We start from the raw sequence: 6,011 nt of genomic DNA, 5'->3' as shown, positions 1-6,011 counted from the left end.
GCACCGAGAACTGCAGGTGACGTCAGAGCTCCGCACAGCCAATCACAGCGCTCCGCCCGGAATAATATCTAAGTAGGTATCTATCCAGGTTTTTCAATGAGAAGCATAACAGCACAGTTTTAATACTTTTCAGGTATTTATTTAACAGAAAGTCGAGCTAAATATGCAATACTGATTTATAAGAACTTCACTGTGCTCATTTTAATACTGCAAATAGGCATATCATCAGTAACAATCAGCATTCACTTCACCCCTTTGGATTAAAATCAAGTTTTTTACCTTGCTAGCATGTCCATATGGTGTTGTACATATGGTAGAAAGCATATCTTGAGCTAAATAAGCAGTCAACTAATGTCAGTTTGAAAAGCACAATTTCCAGGGTTCATAAGTAACAAAACTAAGGCCAAGCTCAGGTTACAGAGAAGTGTACCACAAAACCTAAAACCCCGGTGATAATGGTTTCATGACATAAACTTTCTTTGCTAACCAGGCTTTCTTCTTCTCACTCATCATCATGTGACTCTTGTTTCATACAAAATGGACTGATCATGTGCGCTTCAGTCAAGAGGAACAAGATATCAGAATGCAGAGCAATGAGGAAAATAAATATTTAGAATGATTTTTTAAAAAAGTACTGCCAATGTAAATGATGCATGACAGAAATGCTGGTACAAAACTGTTAATGGTATAAATTCATGTATTTATTTTACCACTCAGTGCACTCTTAATTCAGCTGCTTATTCCTAATGTGACAGTTTTACATTGAAGGTCTTAAACTTGCTTCATTTAAGCATGATTTTAAAGAACGTTTAGGTCTAAACCTGTCCCATAAAGAAGGACATCACTTTAGATTTTGGCCACCTTAGAGTAAAATTACTGTTATTGATTGAATATGTTCTGCAATAAACACTAATAGACTAATCAATTTTACAATCTGTGTTCTATTTGCGGAGGTACCACCGGTGTAAAATGAATTTGGCAGCCAATCAGAACCAAGTATACAAACATATTTATGTATATTCTGTATCACCAACTGAGTACATGGAGGCTCCCATGGCAACACAACACATTACACACATTACTAATGTGCAGTTCAACAGGTTTTTAGACATAATATATTCTCAAGGTGAGAACATGATGAGGAAAAGAATTGGTGAAAGGATGGTGCTTCTTATAGCTGATTTAAACTCTGAACATAATCTCATCTGGAGCAGGTTAGCCATGCAGCATCAGTTACCATGGTGATCTAGCAGGTTAGAAGAGAGACCCCTCCCTAACACTGAAAGTGTTGGATTTAAGCTCAACATACTCCACCATCACTCATTACTGTAGCTTCCTAGAACACCCCTCAAGAGTTTAAAGGTTTTTTCAAATTGCGTCACATCAGACACATAAGTAGAAACTTCACAGATATTCTTTTTTTTAATCCTGGACATGCTCACGCTACAAGATCTGAAAATATTGATGCATCACACACAAAAAAGTAATGTCTGAGGGAGCAGTCAGGAGCCATACACCACCTCACATGATCTCATGAGGGAGCAGATGGAAGCTAAACTGTGGAGTAACAACTTACTAGTAATACTTTTCACTTAAGAAAAAGAAAACTAAAGCAGCCAACTAAATGACTCTGGAGAAATGTTTTTGAAGATGCAGTCAGCACAGTTTGTCTGTTCTTTGGCAAGAGCTGGAGGTGAGATTTTAACTGAGTTTGAATATCTGTAGGTAACATTAACCTCAAGGGTTAGAATGTTTAGTGTTGACTGACTCCAGCAGTACAGTGACAATCTGAGCCATCCCAATCTGAACTTGTAAATATCACACATGTTTGATATAAAGGAGGCAGTCCAGATGAGCCTGCAAGCAGTTCAGGTGGTTTCAGAATGGATCTGGAAATTCCTCACATTAGCAAAAATTCAATCCTCACATTAGCTGAACATCTCAGACCAGATTTGTCGTCTGAAATGGTGGTACATTGATTCAAACCTCCTGTGTTGTGAGCCTGGCCTAAGCAACCAACCTCATCAGTTAGCAGGGTGGGTCATTGTGTATCATTGTTCTTTGTCAGAACTGATTTCAAGTTTGATATGGCTGAATTACTCCAAAATAACAATTTGCCATTTACCATGGTTCCATACTAGCAAGGAAATTTAAAACATTGTCCAAAGGTAGCAATAGGACTACATAACAAACAGGTGAAACAGAACTATGTGTTTGCTGATGGCTAAAATCTCACAGAAGAAGAATCAACCCAAGCTTTGGCTATCTATAAGAGTAAAATGGAGAGAAAAGTTTGAATTTGGCAAGTTGTAGTTACTGTTTACTGTAAGCTGGTATTGGACATGTTTCATGTTGACGGGAGACAAAGACAACAAAAGAAGCTGAACAGTCCAGTAAGTCAAATGTTTGCTATAGTAGAACATATTAAAAAAGGTGTTTCTATCTCCTATTATGCCCATTTGTTACTCCACCAAGAAACGCGGCAGAGTTATGTGACGATAAGCCTTGATTTGTCTGTCTGTCTATCTGTTTTGTTTGTTTGTTTGTCTGTTTGCAAAATTACTCAAAAACAGACTAACGGATTTGGATGAAATTTTCAGGGAAGGTCAGAAATGACACAAGGACCAAGTGATTGGGTTTTGGCAGTCGTGTGGCTAAAAGTCTGGATCCACAGATTTGTCAAAGATTTCTGTATCATTGCAAGTTAGCCGCACAGCGTCACTGTAACTATGACAAGTGAACATTACGTCAGCTGCCTCCTGATCCTGCTACAAATCGACTGTTGCGGACTTATCGGGACTTATCTGTCGGAAATGATACAAGGAGCAACTGATTAAATTGTGGGAGTGTTTCCGATTCCCATCAATTCCCACCGACCACTGCATATTTAGGTCACGTGATTCAGTATCCGTACATAACGTACACATGTATAACACACGCCTGTGCTCAGCACAAGGTCATTTTGTTTGTGGGTACATCTATATTAAATGGCCACATTCTATGGTGCCGTGATTTCTGATCATCAATAACTAATAAACAAATGCTGTATTTCTAAAAAAAAATGCTGCATTTCTGACAATGCCATATGACAGAATGAACAGCCTTGGTGGAGTACTGCGCTCTCTGAGTGCTTTTTTAGTTGAAGAGGTGAAAAACCATCTCAAATGAGTGTAATGCCATTTCTTTTTAAATTTTGCCCTTTTTAATATGTTTTTCTAATGGAATTCTTCAAAATGTGCTCAAAAATTGCCATGAAAACAGGGTTATTGTGTGGGATAGAGTAGTTTTACAGTGATTGAGCAGAGATGTAAGTGAGCTGGTGTGCTCAAGCTGCAGCAAGTGTGGATGGGAAGTGAAAACTTCATAGATCTGCACATTCAACAATGTAGAGTTATGTCTAAGCCATTTTAAAGCAAAGAGGGATTATTTCCATGAGGAAAAAATCTAAATATGTAACTTAAATACACAGAGATTTGTTTTTACCAGTTTAATCAATGACTAGAGTGGGACTTCAAGGACTCCAGCTTCATTAACTAGTCTATGTAATGTATAACTTACTAGAAATAACCAGCTAATGTGCAACATGTTGCAGCACAAGGGAATAACCACAAACACTCTCCACTCAAGTGTAGACACTACAAGAGAAATAATTTCCTTTCTACTTGTATTTTACTTCTTGATTTTAACAGAATGAGGAGAATAACATCTGCTTTAGCACTTTAAGAGCTCTGCAGTTCACACACAAAGTCAGCTACTATTTAATGACACCATAACATTATTCCACCATTTATACTGAGCTACATCAAATAATAAACATCTGCTCAAATGTGGTTCCTGCTGACAACATCTTATCTAAAGTGGGTCTGTGGCCTAAAGCCTGCGTATCTGGGGAGGAAAAAGTTATTTGGGAAAACCTACATCTGGGTAATTAACAACACAAACAAACAAACAAGCATGGTTAAACAGTTAGTATAAATAAATCACAGGCCTGTCGGTCAGACTGTGGTGTGATGAAAGAAGGATTGAGCAATTTCTTGACACATTTAGAGTAAATGCTGTCTAGTGTACGTGTCACTTCTCATTTAACAGAAAACACTGTTAGGAAACATTATGAGGATTTGTTTAATGTCTTGTGACATTACAAAGAGGTGGACAACATGAGCAAAGTGGTATCATTATAGTTAGCGCTTTATTGGTGTGACAAACTGCCTGGATGAGTTAAATGTTGATGAATCACATGACCTCTGCTGCTCAGCCAAACACAAGAGTAACTGACTGGACAGTTCTCACACCACCATGTTGTTTAATCACAGCAAACTGCTGCAAGACAGAGAGGCAATGACCTCCACAAAGAAAAAAACAAAAGAGACAGAGAAGGAAAAGTTCACTGTGTGAGGAGCTGAAGAGAACAATGCAAAACACGCGTGTCAGATAAATGATGTTGTTTTTAGTGGAACAAGATGATCAGGCTTCATACTCAATCATCCTAACAGGAACAAACAGCACAACACTCCTCCAGTTGCACAACAGATGCAACTTATCTGCTCCTGCCACAGCTAAACATGTGTTTCAATTAAAACTGTCTAGGAAATCTCTATCTGTATCTTCCACTTGGAGCACATCCTGTGCTCCTCCTTCTGAGGTCACCAACTACGTGCTCAAAAACAGGAAGCGTATGATTGAGTTATTTGCAGGCTTATCCTGAGCAGCTCTGTATTTATGGCCGCCGGGTTGATTAGTTCAGATCGTACACTTGTGCAATAAGAAAAATCTCCACTGACTCTACAATTTGTCATCAGTAATTTTACGGGGAATGTTTGATTTTACCAGTGAGCGAAGTTAGTTGGTCGAGGTTGTGAAGCTCAGTTGTAATTTGCATATCCTGTGTGGGAGCAGTGTGATGGCCTGTGTGTGTGTGTGTGTGTGTGTGTGTGTGTGTGTGTGTGTGTGTGTGTGTGTGTGTGTGTGTGTGTGTGTGTGTGTGTGTGTGTGTGTGTGTGTGTGTGTGTGTGTGCGTGTGCGTGTGTGTGCATGTGTGTGTGTTTTATCCGAGTGTGTAGGTGTGTGAGAGTGTGCAGCAGATGGTGGTAAAGCTGGGATTTTTAAACATTTTTTTTTCACAGAAGTGACCTGCAGAGGAAAAGGCAGAAAAAATAAAGGGAAGGGAAACCTTCCTGAGCGTCAGTGACTTATCTTGTGACGCCTGCTGGGTATTGTTTCACTTGCTGTTTAGGAAGGTTGACCAACAAAAAAACAAAGCAACAGTATGACAAGGAGCTGAAGAACTTAATAGACAACATCAGTCCTAAACTGATCTTCTTGTTAAGAGTTATTTGAAGAGAACTAACAGAAGCACAAAAAGACAAATTTCACTGCAGTGAGTGTTCGGTACTTTCTGTAATTGATTTTGATTCAATTTTCTTATAAAGAAAAAAAAAAGCAAAGCAGTGACAATAATAGTTTATTGAAAGCAAGAAAACAGGACAGAAAATTGCATAAATGTGGATCCACATTCTTTGAGCAGCAGCATGTGGCCTTGTGTCACCTCGACATCTTCATTAGAGATCATTTATGCTCTTCACTGTAAAATATTAAACCGTGGAAAAAAGCGTGAATCACTGGTGGATTACTGTAACTTTCAAAACCTGTAAAAAAAAAAAAAAAAAAAAATCCCACAGAAAATAAACAGAAATATCTATAAATGAAGGATATTTAAATGGATTTAAATAAAATGAAGAATTGTATAATTTTACAATCAAACGTTATGAAAGAGCTATTTATATTTGTAAAAATCCAGGGCCTGGAGGTTGAGACTGTAAAAAAAAAAATCACATTTTCCAATCCTTAATGTACATATTTTTTCTTTTAAATAATGAAATATGTCTGTGATGATTTAAATACTGTAAAAAAAAAAAAAAAAAAAAAAAAAATATATATATATATATATATATATATATATACACATATATATATGTAATTTTATGGTCAAACATCACTATTTGTAAAATTAC

This window comes from Amphiprion ocellaris, chromosome 17 (assembly GCF_022539595.1).
Source record: "Amphiprion ocellaris isolate individual 3 ecotype Okinawa chromosome 17, ASM2253959v1, whole genome shotgun sequence".
Lineage (NCBI taxonomy): Eukaryota > Metazoa > Chordata > Actinopteri > Pomacentridae > Amphiprion > Amphiprion ocellaris.
Note: the sequence above shows the minus strand (reverse complement) of the source record.